General features: G+C 39.1%; 1 protein-coding gene across 1 annotated transcript in view; it reads left to right on the top strand.

The window, feature by feature from the left end:
• tmtops2b (teleost multiple tissue opsin 2b) overlaps positions 1–25,138 on the top strand; it is a 122,348-nt gene that overhangs the window by 975 nt on the left and 96,235 nt on the right. The window lies entirely within an intron of this gene.

The raw sequence follows: 25,138 nt of genomic DNA, 5'->3' as shown, positions 1-25,138 counted from the left end.
ACCAACCTCGTTATGTCCGTTGTGTCCTGAGCAAGACACTTCACCCTTGCTCCTGATGGGTGCTGGTTGGCGCCTTGCATGGCAGCTCCCTCCATCAGTGTGTGAATGTGTGTGTGAATGGGTAAATGTGGAAGTAGTGTCAAAGCGCTTTGAGTACCTTGAAGGTAGAAAAGCGCTATACAAGTACAACCCATTTATTTATTTATTTATTTAACCAGAAGTAACGGACTAGGCGCGTGGCGTCTTTAACACTTAAATCAGGGATGTCGAACTCATTTTAAATGGGGAGGCCACATGGAGAAAAAAATCCACTCCCAAGTGGACCTGACTGGTAAAATCATGGCACGATAACTTGAAAATAAAGACAACTTCAGATATATATATATTTTTTGTTTAAAAATAGAACAAGCACATTCTGAAAATTTACAAATCATGTTTTTTTTATACTTATATGTTGCCGTTACCGTATTTTTCGGACTATAAGTCGCAGTTTTTTTTCATAGGGTGCTACTTATACTCAGGAGCGACTTATACTCCGAAAAATACGGTAATTGTATCCTATCTTCATCAACTCCTGCTTCGGTAAGACTTCATGGCCACTTTGTCAGGTGCGCCGCCATCGAAAGTGTGCTGTCAGCCTCTCAAATGTTCCCAAAGTATTAACTTCAACCAGAAGTAACGGACTGGGCGCGTGGCGTCTTTAACACTTAAATCAGGGATGTCGAACTCATTTTAAATGGGGAGGCCACATGGAGAAAAAAATCCACTCCCAAGTGGACCTGACTGGTAAAATCATGGCACGATAACTTGAAAATAAAGACAACTTCAGATATATATATTTTTTGTTTAAAAATAGAACAAGCACATTCTGAAAATGTACAAATCATGTTTTTTTTTACACTTATATGTTGCCGTTACCGTATTTTTCGGACTATAAGTCGCAGTTTTTTTTCATAGGGTGCTACTTATACTCAGGAGCGACTTATGTGTGAAATTAACACATTTCTGTAAAATATCAAATAATATTATTTAGCTCATTCATAAGAGACTAAACGTCTAAAATATCAACGGATTTATCGATTAGGAGTGACAGATTGTTTGGTAAACGTATAGCATGTTCTATATGTTATAGTTATTTGAATGACTCTTACCATAATATGTTACTTTAACATACCAGGCACCTTCTAAGTTGGTTATTTATGCGTCATATAACGTACACTTATTCAGCCTGTTGTTCACTATTCTTTATTTATTTATTTTAAAATGCCTTTCAAATGTCTGATCTTGGTGTTGGGTTTCCCCCAAAAATGCGACTTATACTCCAGTGCGACTTATATATGTTTTTTTCCATCTTTACTATGCATTTTCGGCAGGTGCGACTTATACTCCGGAGCGACTTATACTCCGAAAAATACGGTAATTGTATCCTATCTTCATCAACTCCTGCTTCGGTAAGACTTCATGGCCACTTCGCCAGATGCGTTGCCAACGAAAGTGTGCCGTCAGCCGGTCAAATGTTCCCAAAGTTTTAACTTCAACCAGAATTAATGTCCTGGGCACGTGGCGTCTTCAACACTTAAATCAGGGGTGTCAAACTCATTTTACATGACGGGCACATGCAAAAAAATCCACTCCCAAGTGGGCCGGACTGGTAAAATCATGGCACGATAACTTAAAAATAAAGACAACTTCAGATATATATTTTTTTGTTTAAAAATAGAACAAGCACATTCTGAAAATGTACGAATAATGTTTTTTTTTACACTTATATATTGCAATTACCGTATTTTTCAGACTATAAGTCACAGTTTTTTTCATAGTTTGGCCAAGGATGCGACTTATACTCAGGAGTGACACATTACCGTAAAATATGAAATAATATTACTTAGCACGTAAGAGACTAGACGTAGAAGATTTCATCGGATTTATCGATTAGGAGTGACAGATTGTTTAATAAAGGTATAGCATGTTCTATGTTACAGTTGACTCTTACCATAATATGTTACGTTAACATAGCAGGCACCTTCTCAGTTGGTTATTTATGCGTCATATAACGTACACTTATTCAGCCTGTTGTTCACTATTCTTTATTTTAAAATGTCTTTCAAATGTCTATTCTTGGTGTTTGGTTTCCCCCAAAAATGCGACTTATAGTCCAGTGCGACTTATATATGTTTTTTTCCTTCTTTACTATGCATTTTCGGAGGGTGCGACTTATACTCCGGGTCGACTTATACTCCGAAAAATACGGTAATTGTATTCGATCTTCATCAACTCCTGCTTCGGTAAGACTTCATGGCCACTTCGTCAGGTGAGCCGCCATCGAAAGTGTGCCATCAGCCGCTCAAATGTTCCCAAAGTTTTAACTTCAACCAGAATTAATTAATAGACTGGGCATGTGGCGTCTTCAACACTTAAATCAAGGGTGTCAAACTCATTTTAGATGGTGGGCCACATGGAGAAAATCCACTCCCAAGTGGTAAAATCATGGCACAATAACTTAAAAATAAAGACAACTTCAGATATATATATTTTTTTGTTTAAAAATAGAAAAAGCACATTCTGAAAATGTACAAATCATGTTTTTTTTACACTTATATGTTGCGGTTAATTGTATTCTAACTTCATCAACTCCTGCTTCGGTAAGACTTCACGGCCACTTTGTCAGGTGCGCCAAGATTGAAAGTGTGCTGTCAGCCGCTCAAATGTTCCCAAAGTATTAACTTCAACCAGAATTAATGTACTGGGCACGTGGCGTCTTCAACACTTAAATCAGGGGTGTCAAACTCATTCTACATGGGGGGCACATGCAAAAAAATCCACTCCCAAGTGGGCCGGACTAGTAAAATCACGGCACAATAACTTAAAATTAAAGACAACTTCAGATTGTTTTCTTTGTTTAGCAATAGAAAAAAAGCACATTCTGAGAATGTACAAATCATGTTTTTTTTATTACAATTACATGTTGCGGTTGATAGTATTCTATCTCTATTTGTCGTCATTTATACTTTCTGATTATGGGATAATATTTAGATAACTCAATCAAATAAAATTAAAGGATATTATGTAGTTTGCTCATTTTCCTCCACTGGTGCTCTAACAGTGTTTTGCAACCACTCTGCCACGGCACACTAATGTACTGTGAGATATTGTCTGGTGTGCCGCAGGAAATTATGTATTTTCACCTAATTGGGTTAAAAATATTTTTTGCAAACCAGTAATTATTGTCTGTGCTGTCAAGCTCGGAAGAGCAGGTAGCTCATTGCTTTGTAGATGTTAGAAACATGGTTTGTCGTGATCACAATATGCAGACAACAGTGGGAGGCAGCGTGAAGGTAAAAAGGTATCTAAGGCTTAACAATAAACAAGAGCGCATTGAAGCTTAGGGATGGCTAAGGAAAAACCAAACTAAAACCGAACTGGCTCAAAAGTAAACAAAAACAGAATGCTGGACGACAGCAAAGACTTACAGCATGTGGAGCAGAGTGTCCACAAAGTACATCCGTACATGACAACACCAAAATAGGAGCGCAAGACAAGAACTAAAACACTAAACACAGGAAAACACCTAAAACTCAAAATATGTCATGGCGTGATGTGACAGGTCGTGACAGTACACCTACTTTGAGACAAGAGCTATATTGATGCATGCACGGTTATAGTTTGAATTCATATCAAATTGCGAGAACGACTTTTTACAGTTAATATCGGCTGCTGAGTTTCATTATTTGTTTTCTGCTGGAGGTGAGCGTCGGGATTGTTTCAATGAAAAAAACGTGCCTTGGGTCAGAAAAGGTTGAAAACACCGCTCTAACATGTGGTTTATTTGTTTTACATTCGCAGCATAATCTACAAAGATACAAATAATAGCCATTCATCTAGCGACATCCAGTGGACACATTTAGAACAGCAGTTTCTTTCATTCAAAAATTTAGGCTAATTTTGATACATAGCAAACTCGTCCCACGGGCTGTATAAAACATGCACGTTTGGCACCGCTGACCTAAATGCATCAACCACTTAAAGGCCCACTGAAACCCACTACTACCCACCACACAGTCTGATAGTTTATATATCAATGATGAAATATTAACATTGCAACACATGCCAATACGGCCTTTTTAGTTTACTAAATTACAATTTCATATTTCCCGGGAGTTTTTTCTTGAAAACGTCGCGTAATGATGTGTACGCGTGACGTCACGGGCTGTTAGGAAATATGAGCGCTGCGCACACACACAGCTAAAAGTCGTCTGCTTTAACCGCATAATTACACAGTATTTTGGAGATCTGTGTTGCTGAATCCTTTGCAATTTGTTCAATTAATATTAGAGAAGTCAAAGTAGAAAGACGGAGTTGGGAAGCGAACATGGATCCCGACCGAATGTCAACCAGCAGGTTTCGGTGAGAAAATTGTGGTAAAAAGTCACCACTTACCGGATATCAGCTGAGCGTGTGCCGCCCATAAAGCTGCAGACGACTTCCCTGAGACACTGCGCGTCAACACACCCGTGGACACACACCTCTGACTATCAGGTACTGTTAAACTCACTAAAACACTAGCAACACAATAGAAAGATAAGGGATTTTCCAGAAATGTCTTAGTAAATGTGTCTAAAAACATCTGAATCCGTCCCAATGCAATCGCGTTTTTTTATTTTCTAGTCCGTCGCTATCAATATCCTCAAACACAAATCTTTCATCCTCGCTCAAATTAATGGGGAAATTGTCGTTTTCTCGGTCCGAATAGCTGTTTTTGTTGGAGGCTTCCATTAAAAACAATGTGAGGATGTGAGGCAACCTCAACGGGTGACGTCATCGTTTGCAACTTCCGGTAAAGGCAGGGCTTTTCTATTAGCGACTAAAAGTTGTGAACTTTATCGTGGATGTTCTCTACTAAAGCCTTTCAGCCAAAATATCGCAATAATGCGAAATGATCAAGTATGACACATAGAATGGACCTGCTATCCCCGTTTAAATAAGAAAATCTCATTTTAGTAGGCCTTTAATAGTGGCAGTTATCTATATCACGAAGATCCTCTTTATCTGTGTGATGCACAACTACTCACATATAGCAGTCACAACGTTAGGAACACATTTCGCTAAAGCAGACAAGACCAAGTTCAGTTCAAAACTTGCAAGAGTTTTTTTGCAGCTGATACAAATATTAAAAAAAATTGCATAGCATCATCATCATCTCTTTGATAGCATTCCTGTCATAAAAAGTAGGGGTGTCAAACGAGGGCCGGATCAGGCCCGCGAACAGGTTTTATCCAGCCCGTGTGATGAGTTGGCAAAGTATAAAAATTAACCTGAAATTTTTGAATGAAAGAAACTGCACTTCTAAATGTGTCCGTTGGATGTCGCGATAGCAATTCTTTTTATCCTTGTAGATCATGGGTGTCAAACTCTGGCCCGCGGGCCAAATTTGGCCCGCCGTGTAATTTCATTTGGCCCTTGAGGTAATATCAAATTAAGATTAGAGCTGGCCCGCCGGTATTATACAGGGGCGGTGCTGCTGTAACAACGCATTTGCCAACCCTCACGATTTACCCGAGAGACTACGGAATTTCACTGTCCCTCCCGAAAATCTACCGGGCCAACAATTCTTCCAAATTTCTACCTATTTCCACCAGGACAACAATATTGGGGGCTTGCCTCAAAGGCACTGCCTTTAGCGTCCTCTACAACCTGTCGTCACGTCCGCTTTTCCGCCATACAAATAACGTGCCGGCCCAGTCACATAATATCTGCGGCTTTAACACACACGAATGAATGCAACACATACTTGGTCAACAGCCATACAGGTCACACTGACGGTGGCCGTATAAACGACTAACACTGTTACAAATATGCGCCACACTGTGAAGCCACACCAAACAAGAATGACAAACACGTTTCGGGAGAACATCTGCACTGTAACACACGTAATACTCAGAACCCTTTGCAGCACTAACTCTTCCTGGACGCCACAATATACACCTCTGCTACCACCAAACCAGACCCCCCCAATTTTTATTAAAATTTTATTTGATATGCCATTGATATTTTTTAATTATTATTGATAGGTTGATTGGCAACACTAAATTGGCCCTAGTGTGTGAATGTGAGTGTGAATGTTGTCTGTCTATCTGTGTTGGCCCTGCGATGAGGTGGCGACTTGTCCAGGCTGTATAATGCCTTCCGCCCGAATACCACTGAGGTTGGCTCCAGCGACCCCAGAAGGGACAAGCGGTAGAAAATGGATGGATGGATAATTTGAAACTCGACTTTGCATGTCACTATAAAGTTATATAAGCCTTGCTTGTTCAATGCTCAATGCAAAACTTGTTTGGATCCCTCTTAAAAGGTTAATTTGTGCTTAATCTTGGCCCACGGCTTTGTTCCGTTTGAAATTTCTGCCCAGTCTGTATTTGAGTTTGACACCCCTGTTGTAGATGATGCTACACATGCACAAAATAAACCAGATGTTAGTACATCAGTCAAGTAAAATGAGCAAACTACATAAACATACAGTAACATGTTTGTTTTATCGATAGATTGAAAATTAACACCAATGAGTTGACTGATGAACATTATCACAATCTATTCAGAAAATAAACGACAAATGAAGTATATATAATAATAATAATAATAAATAATAATAAATGGTTTGTACTTGTATAGCGCTTTTCTACCTTCAAGGTACTCAAAGCGCTTTGACACTACTTCCACATTTACCCATTCACACACACATTCACACACTGATATACACTATTAACCGCAACAGGTAATTGTAAAAAAAAAAAAAAAAAACATTATTTGCACAATTTCAGAATGTGCCTTTTCTATTTTTAAACACAGAAAACAATCTGAAGTTGTCTTTAATTTTAAGTTATCGTGCCGTGATTTTACCAGTCCAGCCTACTTGGGGGTAAATTTTTCTCCACGTGGCCCCTGATCTAAAAAGACTTTGACACCCCTGATATAAAGGTTATTTGATGAGTATTCTCAGTCAGTACTGTAGGTCTTTAAAAACAGCAGAACGCTCTTGTCATAGATCTTCGACAAGAGCACTCCTACAAAAATGCGTGTCAAGGATCCTTTATTTGACCGGAGTGATCTTTGTTGAAGAGCTTCTTTATGACAACATAAGGACCTATTGCAAAAATGATTGTGAAATATTTTTTAGACTGACAGAAGTGCTCTTACTGTTTTCTCAACGACAACAGCACATTACAGTTTCATTAAGAATCTACAGTTCTACAAAAATGCGTGTCAAAGATCTTTTATTTGACCATATTTTTGCAATAGGTCCTTATTTTGTCATAACGAAGCTCTTCCACAAAGAGCACTCCTGTCAATGGATCTTTGACAAGCATTTTTTTCAGAACTCTGTTCTTACATAGTCGCGAGCGCTCTTGTCATTGAGAAAAAATGAGACAAGAGCACCTCTGTCAGTACAAATGATTCTGACATCATTTTTGCCGAACCGTTGATCCTTAAAAAAAACGCAGCGCACTCTGGTCATGAGAAAAATTGGGACAAGAGCACTTCTGCAGTAAGAAGAATCTTTGACAAGTATTTTTGCAATAAGTGTGCAATAGAGTGCTCTTGACCTTTTAAGGATCTTTGACTATTTAGCAAGAGGTCTTGGAAAACAGCGGAACACTGCATGTACCTGTACAGGATCTTTGAACAGCCTTTTTGCAACAGGCCCCTGAAAACTCCTGTCATATCTTTGACTGACATTTTTGCAATAGATCCTTAAAACAGCAGAGTTTTCTTGCCGTAGCAAAAATATTTGACAAGGGCACTCCTGGGATATAAAGGATCTTTGACAAGCGTTTTGGCACTAGGTCCTTAAAAACAGCAGAGCGTTCTCGTCCTTGGGAAGATCTTTGACAAGCTTATTTTTGCACTTGGTTCTTAAAAAAAAAAAACAATCAGAATATCTTTGACAAGAACACTCCAGTCATATAAAGCAGTGGTACCCAACCACCGGGCCGTGGCCCGATTGGTACCGGGCTGCAGAAGAATTTTTCATTCATTTAAAAAAAAAATATATATATATATATATATATATATTTTTTTTTTTATTAAATCAACATAAGAAACACAATATACACTTACAATTAGTGCACCAACCACAGAAACCTCCCTTTTTCATGACAAAAACGTCCCTTTTTAATGACAAAAAAAAAAAAAGGACACCCCCTGGGCCGCGGGACAAATTATTAAGCGTTGATCTTATCGCGGATACAAAAAGGTTGGGGACCACTGATATAAAGGATCTATGACAAGCTTTTTTGCAGTAGGTCCTTAAAAACAGTGCTCATTCCCTCGGGTAGGAGAGTAAGGTCCATCCAGACCCACACCTCACGCCACCTGAACAGTTTTTTCCCCTCGGCCATCAGACACGTGAACAATACCAAGATCTGATAGCTCAATTACAGCTCATGTTATTCTATTTTGTTTTATATGTCTTTTATGTTGCACGATTGCGCCAGGTAAAATCCCTAGTTTGTGAACCCGTTCTCAAACAATGGCAATAAATACTTTTCTGATTCTGATGACTTTATGAGGATCTTTGGCTTTTTTGCCGGCGGTTTTTGAAAACAGCGAAGCACTCGTCACATAAAATCCTTTGACTAGCATTTTTGCATTAGGTCCCTAAAAATGGCATAGTGATGCTGACCTATAAGATCTTTGACTTACGTTTATTCAGTACGTCTGAAAACAAGCACGCACTTCTGTCACAAAGGATCTTTGGACAGGTGTTTTTGCTGTAGCTGCTTAAAATTTTTTTTTAAAGTCGCTCCTATCATATTGAGCATCTTTGATGAGCGTTTTTGCAGTATGTCCTTAAAAAAACTGCTTGTGACTTTGAGGATCTTTGGCTTTTTTGCAGGTTTTTAAAAATTGCGACGCACTCTTGTCATAGAACATCTTTGACTAGCATTGCCAAGTTCCACTCTTCCACTCCAAAAGGACTCATGGACAACTCATGATTTCTAATTGATCAACTTTTGATTTTCCAACTTGAAGAATTGTTGGTTTCATTTCAGTTGATCTTCAATCAATGAAGTTGTAAACTTTCAAACCACAGAAACAGAGATGGTAATGTACCATATTTGCGGACTACAAGTCACAGTTTTTTTTCATAGTTTGCGACTCATATTCAAGAGCGACTTATGTGTGAAATTATTAACATATTACCGTAAAATATCAAATGATATTTACCTCATTCACGTAAGAGACTAGACGTATAATATTTCATGGGATTTATCGATTAGGAGTGACAGATTGTTTGGTAAACGAATAGCATGTTCTATATGTTATAGTTATTTGAATGACTCTTACCATAATATGTTACGTTAACATACCAGGCACCTTCTCAGTTGGTTATTTATGCCTCATATAACGTACACTTATTCAGCCTGTTGTTCACTATTCTTTATTTATTTTAAATTGCCTTTCAAATGTCTATTCTTGGTGTTGGGTTTGATCAAATACATTTCCCCCAAAAATGCGACTTATATTCCAGTGCGACTTATATATGTTTTTTTCCTTCTTTATTATGCATTTTCGGCAGGTGGGTTTTATACTCCAGAGTGACTTATATTCCGAAAATACGGTAATAACAGGTATTTTCTAACAATGTTTTACCAATGCTTCTAAACCTCAGAATATTGTTTTAACTTTCCATTCGATATTTAAACCTAACGTTTCTAAACTTTTAAACGATGATTTAAACAAACATTGCTTGTCAAAAAGACAATTCGAATTAAATGCATGTAAATGAACAAGCGAATTAACCATTTTACATGAATTTAAGAATCAACTTAAATCAATTGAATGGAACAAGCAGGTCAAATGAACTGAACTAAAGTTATTCAAAAATTAGAGTAATTAAAGCGTATAAAGAAACTACAAGAATGGCTACACGCTTGTAGATCATCTTTTCTCAAAGTCTTTTAAACTTTTAACATTCTAAATTCGAGCTTAACTTTTAGCAAGAGTTAAACAAACATGAATGTATCCTTTAAGTCTGCATTCATCTTTTGTACTATTAACTTTAAACATTAAACCGTAAGCTTTGACTTTAAACCTTTGCCATTTTACCCACACAAGTGCTTTAAACAACTTTCTTTTAACTGTTCAAACACAGTATGTAATCAATGCTCAAAGTGAAATGCAGTAATTCGACTTGAACCCAGCAGTTCGAACAAACACATTAAGATAGTCGAGTAAGCACATTAAGAAGCTTGCAGGTTCAATTTAAGCATTTCGATAGTCCTCAAATGGACAAGCATATTCACCAAGCATATTTACCATGAATTGATATACGTGGACCCCAACTTAAATAAGTTGAAACAATTTAGTGGTCACTTGTACAGAATATGTACTGAACTGTGCAATCTACTAATAAAAGTTTCAATCAATCAATCAATCAATCAATCAATCAAACCGACCATTGGTGTGTTTGGAGAAACGTGTAGGGTAGATGTTGCGGTTGTGGCTGCTTGCTGTTCTTCCTTGCATGCAGCTTGTTTGGTGAATTAATTTGACTGAACCACCATTCCTTGTCCAGGTGCCGCCAATCAGTAATTTGGCGGCAATTTTCCCTTGGCATTCTGGGAATTGTAGTTGTCTATGTTTTGACCATGTAGTTTTCCACCACGTAGGGCATGGATTGACACTTCTGAGTTTTTAACTCCACCGGCATTTTTGCATCAGGTCTTTAAAAAAGTGCAAAGTGATGCTGACCTCTAAAATTTGTGACTTCCGTTTATGCAGTATGTCTTGTGGTACGCCAGCTGCACTGAAGCAGACAAACAGGCGATTCAGAGGGTCATAAAGTCTGCACAAAAAATCATCGGCTGTCCCCTGCCCTCCCTGAAGTATTTACACAATTCCCGTTGCTTCAACAGAGCAAAAAACTTTACCAAGGACAGCACACACCCTGGCTTCCACCTGTTCGACTTGCTACCATCAGGTGCATCAGAGCCAGAACAAACAGGCTCAGAGACAGCTTATTTCCCAGAGCTGCTACCATGTTGAACTCTAACTTATAATAATAATAATTCACCCCTATACAATATCAATCAATCAATCAATCAATGTTTACTTATATAGCCCTAAATCACTAGTGTCTCAAAGGGCTACACAAACCACTACGACATCCTCGGTAGGCCCACATAAGGGCAAGGAAAACTTACACCCAGTGGGACGTCGGTGACAATAATGACCCAGTGGGATGTCGGTGACAATGATGACTATGAGAACCTTCCTGCTGGCTCCGCTGTGAACGGGACTCTCGCTGCTGTGGTGGATCCGCTTTGGACTGGACTCTCGCGACTGTGTTGGATCCATTATGGATTGAACTCTCACAGTATCATGTTAGACCCGCTCGACATCCATTGCTTTCCTCCTCTCCAAGGTTCTCATAGTCATCATTGTCACCAACGTCCTCAATGCCCTAATACCCTACTGTGCAATACTACCCTTCGAGTGCAATACGTCCGACACCCATTGTTATTTATTACTTCGGTACTCTTGTCTTGTTCTGTATATTGTACAGTATTTTGTATTTCAATAGTGTTTTGTATATTGTACAGGATTGCTTATTATTTTCATTGGATAGTAGTCTGTTTATTTCAATTGTTAGTTTGTTCCTTTATTACCTCTTGTGTTATTTATTTCACCCCATATTAGTTCCCACCTTAAGTTGGAGTCTTTAATCTTGTTATATGCAAATATAATGACAATAAAGTCCATTCTATTCTATTCTATTCTTAAAACAAGAGCGCACTCCTGTCACAAAGAGGATCTTTGATAAGTGTTCAGGGTATCCGCGGATCCTTAAAAAGTCTTAAATTCATGTATCTAAAATTAAGGCCTTAAAAAGTATAACATTTATTAGAAATTCCTAAAATGGTCTTAAATTCAGTACTCAATGGTCTTAAATTGTCGGGCCAGTTTTTTTTGTTGGTTTTTTTTCGGGGCACGTCTTTGAGTAAAAGTGAGTGATTTCAGCTCACTCATTTTTTTCTTTGTATCTCTTCAAGAGATACAAAGAAAAAATGAGCGAGCTGAAATAAATAGAGGCAGAACTCGTGAATGAGAACAGTCAGCTAAAGCTCAACTGAGGCTCATTTGAGTGTGTGTTCAGTGTTTTGTTGTTGAGGTTATAATACTGTTTTGCACTATTATTGCACTATTATTGACCAAATGTAATTCATTTTTACCCTCACCTCGGTTATTATGTTTTTACTGGCGTTGGTGCTGGTTTGTTTGTTCTGGATGTCAAAGTTTATGGATCTCTCAAGATTTTTGATAAGCTGTTTGGCAGAGTGGTGCTTATCAGTTTGTTTATTAATAAACATACAAAAAGTAAACTTGACTGATTGTCATTGAGGTTGTAGTACGGTGGGATCCCCAACCATCGCTTATATTTATAGATTTTTAAATTATTTTTTTCGGTCTTAAATTTCATTCAAGGTGGCATTAAAAATGTCTTAAAAAGTCTTACATTTGACTTGCTGAAACCTGCAGATACCCTGGTGTTTTTGCTGTAGCTGCTGAAAAAAAATAAAATAAAATAAAGACACTCCTGTCATATTGAGCATCTTTGACAAGCGTTTTTTGCAGTAGGTTTTTAAAAATCACAGTGCTCAAGACTTTGAGGACATTTGACTATTTTGCAAGAGGTTCTTCAAAACAAGGAAGCACTCTTGTCACACAGAAAATCTTTGACTAGCATTTTTGCATCAGGTCCTTAAAAACGAAAAAGTGATGCTGACCTATATTAGAGCATTGACATACGTTTAAGCAGTACGTCTTAAAACAAGAGCGCTCTCCTGTCACAAAGAGGATCTTTGATAAGTGTTTTTGCTGTAGCTGCTTAAAAAAAAAAATAAAATAAAGGCGCTCCTGTCATATTGAGCATCTTTGACAAGCGTTTTTTGCAGTAGGTTCTTAAAAACCACAGTGCTCATGACTTTAAGGATATTTGGCTATTTTGCAATAGGTTTTTAAAAACAAGGAAGCACTCTTGTCACACAGAAAATCTTTGACAAGTACTTTTGCATCAGGTCCTTAAAGGCCTACTGAAACCCACTACTACCGACCACGCAGTCTGATAGTTTATATATCAATGATGAAATATTAACATTGCAACACATGCCACTACGGCATTTGACTTATCCTCTTGATCACCCGCTGGGAAGTGAGGGGAGCAGTTGGCAGCAGCGGTGCCGCGCCCGGGAATCATTTATAGTGATTTAACCCCCAATTCCAACCCTTTGATGCTGAGTGCCAAGCAGGGAGGTAATGGATCCCATTTTTATAGTCTTTGGTATGACTCGGCCGGGGTTTGAACTCCCAACCTACCGATATCAGGGCGGACACTCTAACCACTAGGCCACTGATAAAGTGCAAACTTAAAACGTCTGCTTTGAATAAAATGTTTGTAAACAAAATAGTATTGTAAATTCCATGCCAATAAATAAACTCCAATAAATCGATACAGACACCAATAATCATTAAATACTAATAAAAATCAGATTTAAAAAAAAGTGCAAACTTAAAATGTCTGTCTTTAATAAAATACTACGGTAAATAAAATGTAGTGTTGTAGATTGCATGCAAATAAACAATCTCCAATGTTGGGATTAATAGTGTAAACTTAAAACGTCTGCCTTGAATAAAATACGTCTGTAAATAACAGTATTGTAAATTGCATGGAAATAAATAAACTTCAATAAATGGATATAGATACCAATAACCATTAAAGGCCTACTGAAACCCACTACTACCGACCACGCAGTCTTATAGTTTATATATCAATGATGAAATATTAACATTGCAACACATGCCAATACGGCCTTTTTAGTTTACTAAATTACAATTTTGAATTTCCCGCAGACGTTCTTGTTGAAAACGTCGCGGAATGATGACGCGTATGATGACGCGTGTTTGTGAAGTTATTGGTTGAAGCGGACATATTAGCCCAGCACCGCTTACGGCTAAAAGTCGTCTCTGTTACGACTGGTTGGCATAGTGATGCCAAATTGGTCCCTTCGAGGATGCGTCGGCATGAACACAGCAACGGTAAGTTTAAATGATTTATCAATCTTACCAAAAACAGACTATGAACAAAAACACTGGAGCTAACAGACAAAAATAAACCAAGGGCGCTAGCATGAAAGCTAGGAATAGACAATACAAAAAGTATACTTGGCACGAAGCACACAAAAGAGTAAACAAAAAAACATTCAGCATGAAAGCTGTAATATCTAGTGGCTTAGCGTAAGAGCTAGCGAGAAAATACATACGGGAAGAAGACAGTCGTGAATGTTGCTCGAAGGCAAATTAGAGTCCCAGAATGAGTAAACAGAAAAAGTGAGCTCAAATAGGAGGGTGATAATTATTAGCAGGTGTGCGGGGCGAGACTAGCAGGTGGACTGATGAGTGAACCATGGTGACTGACTAAACAGGAAGTAAGAGTGTAGAACAACAGTGATAGAAACAACTGGAACAGTCTCTTTTCAACGCATAATTACACAGTATTTTGGACATCTGTGTTGCTGAATATTTAGCAATTTGTTCAATTAATAATGGAGACTATAGAGAAGAATGGATTGCAGCTGCCTTTAGAAACTGAAACACAGCCGGTGTTTCTTTGTTTGTTGTAAAGCTTTAGCGAACATGTTTCTCTACCACATGTCAACCAGCAAGTTTTTGGATGAGAAAATTGTTATATTAAGTCGGCTCTTACCGGAGACTTGTGCGGAGTTAGCGTCTTCCTGCAGCAGCTGTGATCTTGGCTCCTCCATTGGCTTCTCTCAGAGACACTGGCGGTCATCGCAGCCCTCCAACTTTCAGGTATGACTTCATAATCCCACTAAAACACTATTAACACAATAAGCAGGCAAGGGATTTTCCAGGATTATACTATTAAATGTGTCTAATAACATCTGAATCGCTCCCACTGCACTCGCCTTTTTTTCCCCTTATTTCTAGTGCTTCACTCTAACTTTCCTCATCCACAACTCTTTCATCCTCGCTCAAATTAATGGGGAAATCATCGCTTTCTCGGTCTGAATTGCTCTTGCTGCTGGTGGCTATGATTACAAACAATGTGAGGATGTGAGGAGCCGTACAACCCATGACGTCACGCGCACATCATCTGCTACTTCTGTTACAGGCAAGGCTTTTTTATTAGCGACCAAAAGTTGCGAACTTTATCGTCGATAAAGCAAAAATATGGTAATATCGCGAAATGATCAAGTATGACACATAGAATGGACCTGCTATCCCCGTTTAAATAAGAAAAACTCATTTCAGTAGACTTTTAAAAACAAAAAAGTGATGCTGACCTATATAAGATCATTGACATACGTTTAAGCAGTACATCTTAAAACAAGCGCGCACTCCTGTCACAAAGAGGATCTTTGACAAGTGCTTTTGCTGTAGCTGCTTAAAAAAAAAAAAGAACGGCGCTCCTGTCATATTGAGCATATTTTGACAAGTGTTTCTGCAGTAAGTCGTCAAAATCAGCACAGTGCTCCTGTCTTATTAAGGATATTTGACCTATGCTGTATACATATCAGATAAACTCTGCATAAAATGTAAAATAAACACTGAAAAGGCCTCTGATAAAAAATGGCCAGTGGATGAGAAGCGTGTGCTGCTTACTTCACAACCTAACACTGCATGTGTTAAACGTGAGACACAGCGATTACGAACAACCGGAAAAAAGAACTCTCTTCCTCACTGTTAAAAAAGGACATCTGAGTCATCACTCATCATCTGACATTCCGCCACGAAAGCTAACTTAAAGTAACATTTGCTCAACGTTATTACGACTTGCATTGCTCGCTAAAGAAAACCCTGCAGAAATGTGACCCTATCAACATCCACTGAGAAAAATCAATATTTAGCAAACCTGTTGCACTTTCTTTAAGTTTGTCCAGCCTTCTGTTTGCCTTTGAGGTACAAGAAAAATGAAACAAGAAAGACCTGTTATCCAAGATGTCGGCGTCCTGTTTCAAGGTGGTGTTTTTAATTTTCTAACATTACTTGTTATTTTTTATACGTGTATGACAGAGAACAATGCGCATACTTGCCAACCCCCCCCGGATTTTCCGGGAGACTCCCGAAATTCAGCGCCTCTCCCAGGACAAATTTTCTCCCGAAAATCTCCCGAAATTCAGGCGGAGCTGGAGGGGGCGTGGATAAAGAGCGTGTCTGCCCAATGACGTTATAACTGTAGAATGTTCGAGGGCGAGTTTTTGGTTTCTTATGTGGGTTTATTGTTAGGCAGTTTCATTAACGTCCTCCCAGCGCGGTAACAACACACAACAACAGCAGTCACGTTTACGTCTACCGTAAGGCAGTTCGTCAGCCGTTCGACTTGCTACCATCAGGCAGGCGCTACAGGTGCATCACAGCCAACAGGCTCAGAGACAGCTTCTTTCCCAAAGCTGTCACCATGTTAAACTCTAACTTATAATAATAATAATTCACCCCTATACAATATCATGCCCTGATACTCTACTGTGCAATACTACACTTCGAGTGCAATACGTCCGACACCGATTGTTATTTATTACTTCGGTACTCTTGTCTTGTTCTGTATATTGTACAGTATTTTGTATTTCAATAGTGTTTTGTATATTGTACAGGATTGCTTATTAATTTAATTGGATAGTAGTCTGTTCATTTCAATTGTTAGTTTTTTTCCTTTATTACCTCTAGTGTTATTTATTACACCCCATATTGGTTCCCACTACCGCACCTTAAGTTGGAGTCTTTAATCTCGTTAAATTCAGGCAGACCTGATAAAGAGTGTGCCTGCCCAATGACGTTATAACTGTAGAATGATCGAGGGCGAGTTCTTGGTTTCTTATGTGGGTTTATTGTTAGTCAGTGTCATTAACGTCCTCCCAGCGCAGAAACAACACACAACAACAGCAGTCACGTTTACGTCTACTGTAGGCAGTTCGTCTGCCTTAAACAGCATGTGACACTCTCAAACAGGACAATACATGCACCACAACACCTCATGGCAACTTCAACCCTTTACTAATCCTGCTACATTCACATCCCATCTCCCCGGATTGTAAATAACCTAATGTAAATAATCGAATGTATTTCTAATGTATTTACTTGTTCGTATGTTATCTGAACTCACTATGTTCTCTACTCGCTGTACATACGCTACTAATTCATACCTACACTGTTTCAATGTCCATTTCTCTGTTGATGCAATTGTTGATGACTGAAGTACTGATATCAACCAAAGTTCCTCATCCCACCCCCCGATTGTAAATAATTCAATGTATATACTATGATGATTAACATGTGTGATGACTGTATAATGCTGATAGTATATATTTGTACCATGAATTGATTAACATGGACCCAGACTTAAACAAGTTGAAAAACTTATTGCGGTGTTACCATTTAGTGGTCAATTGTACGTAATATGTACTATAACGTGCAATCTACTAATAAAAGTTTCAATCAATCAATCAATCAATCATGCATATCTGACAATAACATCTACCGCTTTTAGATAGTGCAGTGCACAACTGCGCACACAACAGCTGTAAATATACTACTCCCCTCTTAACCACGCCCCCAACCACGCCCCCGCCCCCTATCACGCTCCACTCCCGACCAGAGCCCCCCACCTACCGAAATCGGAGGTCTCAAGGTTGGCAAGTATGACAATGCTTTAACGGTTATGATAATTATTTCCAGTCATAGTGACATGTTAACCCAGGGGTCGGGAACCTTTTTGGCTGAGAGAGCCATGAAATCCAAATATTGTAAAATGTATTTCCGTAAGAGCCATATAATATTTGTTCTAACACTGAATACAATGCGTGCATTTTTAAGTAAGACAAACATTTTTAGAGTATAATAAGTCTCCTATTCTTTTTAATAACATTGTTATTCTGAAGCTAACCAATTATAAATAAAATACTTCTTTCCATTAATGCGACCCTCCTGTACCCCGGAGGACAGCCGGGGTTGGCTGAGCCACCCACAACCTTGAACAGATGCGGTAGAAAAAGGATGGATGGAATAAAATACATGAGAATGTTTTATTATTTGAACGTGATTTTTAACACTGTTATTTCCAGGGGAATTATTCATTAATTATCGTGTTAAGCAATGTCAGTTAAGATTTATCTGAGAGCCGGATGCAGTAATCAAAAGAGCCACATCAGGCTCGCAAACCATAGGTTCCCTACCCCTGTGTTAACCCAACCATTGTTTGGTGATTTTTTTATAAATAGTTTTAGTTCTTTGTTAATTTTTTCCCGCTGTTTCTTTCGCTAAATTAGGGCAATGCAAATGTACATCCGCATTAAAGTTTAATTCTCAGCCCTTTTCCTATGAATTGTTTTAGAATAGGGGCGGAATAGCTCGGTTGATAGAGTGGCCGTGCCAGCACCTTTAGGATTCCAGGTTTGATTCCCTCTTCAGCCATCCTAGTCACTGCCATTGTGTCCTTGGGCAAGACACTTTACCCACCTGCTCTCAGTGCCACCCACACTGTTTTAAATGTAACTTAGATATTGGGTTTCAGTATGTAAAGAGCTTTGAGTCTCTAGAGAGAAGCGCTATATAAATATAATTCACTTCACTTCACCCCGGGCAACGTTTAAGTGGGTTCCATGACTCAGCCGCAGAGACAAATGTGAGTTAGCTATTAGTTAGCCCTCATCAAATCAACCAAAGTTTATTTATATAGCCCTAAATCACGAGTGTCTCAAAGGGCTGCACAAGCCACAACGACATCCTCGGCTTAGATCCCACATCAGGGCAAGATCAGCGTGTTCCAAACGATCGATAGTGAAGTAAAGTGAATTACATTTATATGACGCTTTTCTCCAGGGACTCAAAGCGCTTTACATAGAGAAACCCAATATCTAAGTTACATTTTTAAACCAGTGTGGGTGGCACTGGGAGCAGGTGGGTAAAGTGTCTTGCGCAAGGACATAACGGCAGTGACTAGGATGGCAGAAGCGGGGATTGAACCTGCAACCCTCAAGTTACTGGCACGGCCGCTCTACCAACTGAGCTATACCGTGATAGTTACAGTATGTACGGGGAGAGTAGACGACACATACCACAAGGGGGCGTAGTTGATATATATATATATATATATATATAGGAAAATGGAGTGTGACTAAATCCAAAGAGTGTGTGGTGTGTGACTATGTGTGGTGATTAGCTGTTGAGTGTTACCAGAAGTGTTGAGCGACAGGCAAAAGATCCAGGGCGAGAGAGAGACGTCAGAGTCTGTGTCCATGTGAGGTGGTCAAGATCCGGGAAGGCAGTCCAGATACAGGGGGATTCCAAGTGAGCAAGACACTCAGCTCGGATCCAAGGCGACGGAAAAAAACACTCCGGGCCACAAGGGAGAAGACAGGGGACAAATGAGCATGGAAAGGGGAGGACACTGAACGTGAGAATGCGCAAGGAGAGTGACAGGTTTGACTTACTGTACAGGACAGATAGCTACATTCTCGCCCAGAGTGCAGGTTAGCACTGGTTTAAGAAGCCCAGGGAGCTCATCAGCGACAGGTGTGTAGATACTGTAAAAGATTGAATGCAGCTTCCTGCTGCAGCCGGAGTGACGTGCCCTTTTGGAGGCGCATTAAACAGAGCACGCAGATGAGTGCGCATTGACATGCACCCTGGCCGTGACAGATAATTCATATTCAGATAATTCAGTGTATACAGAATTATCTTCACATAATTCAGTGTAAACCGCGCGAACCCATTCATGACGACTAACGTCAACATAAGCGGCTGTCAACATAAGTTAAATTGAAACCCAACAATCACATTTTTGATAGTTTTCCTCCATTTGTGCAATTTTCCCATTTGATGCATATTGTGCACATTTTCTTCAAAACAAAGCTGCTGAAATAATTGTGTTCGATGTCTACACTGCAATGCCAATGAAGCTTTTATACCTATTCAGTGGCCCCTAGTGTCCACTCGGAGATCGGTAGGTTGTGAGTTCAAACCCCTGCCGAGTCATACCAAAGACTATAAAAATGGGACCCATTACCTCCCTGCTTGGCACTCAGCATCAAGGGTTGGAATTGGGGGTTGAAGGCCTACTGAAACCCACTACTACCCACCACGCAGTCTGATAGTTTATATATCAATGATGCAATATTAACATTGCAACACATGCCAATACGGCCTTTTTAGTTTACTAAATTGCAATTTTAAATTTCCCGGGAGTTTTGTCTTGAAAATGTCGTGTAATGATGACGTGTACGCAAGACGTCACGGGTTTCTAGGAAGTATGAGCGCTGCGCACACACACAGCTAAAAGTCGTCTGCTTTAACGGCATAATTACACAGTATTTTGGAGATATGTGTTGCTGAATCTTTTGCAATTTGTTCAATTAATATTGGAGGAGTCAAAGTAGAAAGATGGAGTTGGGAAGCTTTAGCCTTTAGCCACACAAACACATGGTGATTACTTGTTTAAAATTCCTGGAGGTGAAACTTTACTATGGATCAGAGCGCGGTCAAGCGAACATGGTTCCCGACCGAATGTCAACCAGCAGGTTTCGGTGAGAAAATTGTGGTTGAAAAGTCGCCTCTTACCGGAGAAAAGCTGAGTTTGTGCCGTCCATAAAGCTGCCGTCGACTCCCCTGAGACACTGCGCGTCAAGACACCCGTGGAGACACACCTCCGACTATCAGGTAATATTAAACTCACTAAAACACTAGCAACAAAATAGAAATATAAGGGATTTCCCAGAATTATCCTAGTAAATGTGTTTAAAAACATCAGAATCTGTCCAAATGCAATCGCGTTTTTTTTTTTTTTTTCTAGTCCATCGCTATCAATATCCTCAAACACAAATCTTTCATCCTCGCTCAATTTAACGGGGAAATTGTCGTTTTTTTCAGTCCAAATAGCACTTTTTGGGGAAATTGTCGTTTTTTTGAGTCCAAATAGCACTTTTTGTTGGAGGCTCCCATTAAATGTGAAAAAAATAAATAATATATATATATATATATATATATATATATATATACACACATATATATATATATATATATATATATATATATATATATATATATATATATATATATATATATACACAGTAGGAAAAAAAAGTATTTAGTCAGCCACCGATTGTGCAAGTTCTCCCACTTAAAATGATGACAGAGGTCTTGGGGACTCCTCATCTGGTGGGAATCAGCGCCTCAGGCTACTGCAGCTGAGATGCGTGTCATGGGCCCCTAGGTCCCACCGTCCAACCCTTCTGGATGCTCGTCTTGGTTGAGTCTAGTCCATGCGTCTATTGTGGCCGCATACCTTTAGTACATCAGACCCTAAGGTCAATATTTTAGCCCACGCAGCTAAACCAATTGCTAATTCTGCATGCCAATAATGCCAGTAATCCATTTCCTACCGCTTTTCCCTTTTGGGGCCGCGGGGGGGTGAAGTTCAGTTTATTTTCAGTCTAACAAAACATATTCAAACATAGATCACGATTCAAAAATGAATAACATGACTGAAACAGGCAGAAGCAAAAAAGCTTATATGCCCAACATAGATTTTTTACATTCAATTAAGTTACTTTTTCTAATAATTCTGCAACACAAAAAGAAATATAGTCATTCAGCATCCACATTCAGGCTGCCCCCCAACAAATAATACAAAAATATGTACCTACACACATACACTTTTCTGTAAATAGATAAACATACATACCTTCTAAATACAACATTTAACCAAACAAACATAAATTTCTAGTTCACATAACTTTTTAAAATACATTGTGACATGTTCTTTTTGAAATTAAATACTGAGTCACTCATTTTTATTTCTTTACCAACAGTGAATTACCGTATTTCCTTGAATTGTCGCAGGACATATAGTATGCACCTGCCTTGAGTTACTGCTTGGTCAAACTTGCTTCCCAAAATAATTAGCGCATGCTTAGTATTACCACCTGGTCAAACTCGTGACGTCATGAGTGACACTTCCCCTGTCATCATTTTCAAAATGGTGGAGGCTGATTTCAATTCCGGTAATTTGAAATCGCATAAAGGGTAGAAAATTAACAGGTATTCAGTAGGATTTAAGGTCCAAGCTTACGTCACAATCAAATTTTTACTGCATACCTTTGGTAAGTGCCGGAGTGAGAAGAGGTTTTAAAATAATTAGCGCATGCTTACTTTTACCGCATGCCTTTGGTAAGCGCAGGAGTGAGAAGAGGTTTTAAATTAATTAGCGCACCAGCGGCAATTCAAGGAAATAAGGTATATTTATATAGCGCTTTTTCTCTAGTGACTCAAAGCGCTTTACATAGTGAAACCCAATATCTAATTTTTACATTTAAATCAGTGTGGGTGGCACTGGGAACAGGTGGGTAAAGTGTCTTGCCCAAGGACACAACGGCAGCGACTAGGATGGCGGAAGCGGGTATCGAACCTGCAACCCTCAAGTTGCTGGCACGGCTGCTCTACCAAATGAGCTATACCGCCCCCATAGGTGCGGGAGCTTGTCTCAGCTGAATTGGGGCGGAAGGCCAGGTACGCCCTGGACAAGTCGCCACCTCATCGCATGGCCAACACAGATAGACAGACAACATTCACACACTAGGGAACATTTAGTGTTGCCTACCAAACTATCCCCAGGTGCATGTATTTCATATTGTGTATATATTTTCTAGTAAAAGCCCTGCGGCCGCTTCCCTACAATTTAAATAAACATAATAAAAACACAGTTGTGCTGTTAGAATTTGTATTTATAAATGAGAACACCAGAAATGTTTTTCTCACAAAAGGGAGATGTTAGTTATAAAAAACAAAAAAAATGATTGTGTTGTATTTATCATGCTGTGCCCCTTAAGCAAAGAAGTTAATAGAAATCCTTTCAGAAATAATAGTAGCTAAAATGTGCTCTGTTTTTCATATCCGCTAAACAGCAGCCCCTAACCCGTTTTAGCCCCTGACCCTCAGCTTGGGGAAAGGCCGTGAGACGCAGACAGAAGCCTTGAAGCGCCATCTCTAATGCCAATCACATATAAGTGATGTCAAGCGAAGTCAGGGAGGCTTTGAGTCATTACATTTTACAGTGAAGGAGCTTCTTATTGACCTGGAAGCCACTGCTGCGAAGTCCTCCAGGGCCGTAAATTGGATTGGTTTTGAAGGAGTGTGACTACAAAAGAAACAAGTGCTCATACGACATGTACACAAATAAACTGCAAGCCTTTTCTGCGTCTGCACAGACTGCATCTCTGCAGGTCACTGCCGCGTGTGAGTGACAAGAAGAAAAGCTCAGACCAGCTAATGGGTGAAGTCGTCTTACGCCACTTGGTAATTTGCGTGTGTACATCTCTCGAGCCCAAATATAGGGCAACAAGTTTTGAAATACTTTTTTCAAAGGAAACTGTACCGTCTTTTAAGTCGGTAAGAAGAGTTCTAATGCACTTGAGTGTATAGAAGTTCTGCATCATCTTGGTTTGCACGCGTAGATTTCTAAACCCCCACTAAATTTTTATTTAAAGTACCATCCATCCATCTATCTAACTATCTACCTATTAGGGCTGCAAATCTTTGGGTGTCCCACGATTCGATTCAATATCAATTCTTGGGGTCGCGATTCGATAATGTCAGGGGTATTTGTTGTTGACGAACCCCAAGATGCAGAGATGGAGGCAGGCATTGAATGGGAAAACATGATTTAATTAAAACTATACAAGAACAAACAAAAAGCACGCACGTGGGCGGAATAACAAACTAAGGGAGCTAGCACTGGAAGCTAGAAAACAAAAAGGAACTTTAGCATGGAAGCTAGTGGATAGCAAACAGAAAAACTGGAAATAACTTATGGCTTACAAGAACAGATTACCGCTACGGCAACCAGGACAGAATGTAGCACGACAGGTAATAGCTGAAAAGAATCACATCGACACGACAAGAGCAACATATGGCAACGACAAGTCCTAATGACAATACAATGATCCAGCACTGACTGGAGGAACAAAGCAGGTAAAATAGGAGCTGGCCGATTGACATCAGGTGTGATCAGATGCCAATCAGCCGCAGCTGAGTGAAAACAGGACAAAGGGAGACAAACAGGAAGCTGAACCAAAATAAGAGCACTAGACAGGAACTAAGGACAGGAAATACTAAACACACAGAGGAGAAACTAAAACACAAACAAACTGTCAGTGGCAACTCTGACAGATAATATATCGATTTTTCCGATTCAACGCGATTCTCGATTCAAAAACGATATTTTTCCGATTCAAAACAATTCTGTATTCATTCAATACATAGGATTTCCGCAGGATCTACCCCAGTCTGCTGAAATGCTAGCAGAGTAGTAGTTTTTTTCTAAAAATCTTTTATAATCATAAAGGACAATGTTTTATCAACTGATTGCAATAATGTTAATTTATTTTAACTATTAAACGAACCAAAAATATGACTTATTTTATCTTTGTGAAAATATTGGACACATTGTGTTGTCAAGCTTATGAGATGCGATGCAAGTGTAAGCCACTGTGACACTATTGTTCTTTTTTTTATTTTTATAAATGTCTAATGATAATGTCAATGAGGGATTTTAAATCACTGCTATGCTGAAATTATAACTAATATTGATACTGTTGTTGATAATATTCATTTGTGTTTCACTACTTTTGGTTTGTTCTGTGTCGTGTTTGTGTCTCCTCTCAATTGCTCTGTTTATTGCAGTTCTGAGTGTTGCTGTGTCAGGTTTGGTTTTGGAATTGGATTGCATTGTTATGGTATTGCTGTGTAGTGGTTTCTTGGATTGATTTAAAAAAAAAATCGATATTTCTAAAAATGAGAATCGATTCTGAATCGCACAACGTATTCGAATCGATTTTTTTCCCACACCCCAACTATCTATCCATCTATCTATCTATCTATCTGTAAGACTAAGGATTTGAGTAATATTTGGCAAAAATGGCTGTGATACACATGCCAGGCCAACAGGTGGCACTGTCATTCTGAAGCCCACTTCTGAATACCCTTCATCAGCGGGAGACCAGTTTCAAAATTAGCTAACAACGTTTAAGACAATATTCCTGTGTCAAAACTGCCTCTCTCCAGGTCATTA

This window comes from Nerophis ophidion, linkage group LG19 (genome assembly GCF_033978795.1).
Source record: "Nerophis ophidion isolate RoL-2023_Sa linkage group LG19, RoL_Noph_v1.0, whole genome shotgun sequence".
Taxonomy (NCBI): Eukaryota; Metazoa; Chordata; class Actinopteri; order Syngnathiformes; family Syngnathidae; genus Nerophis; species Nerophis ophidion.
Note: the sequence above shows the minus strand (reverse complement) of the source record. Positions and strands in the feature narration are given on the sequence as shown.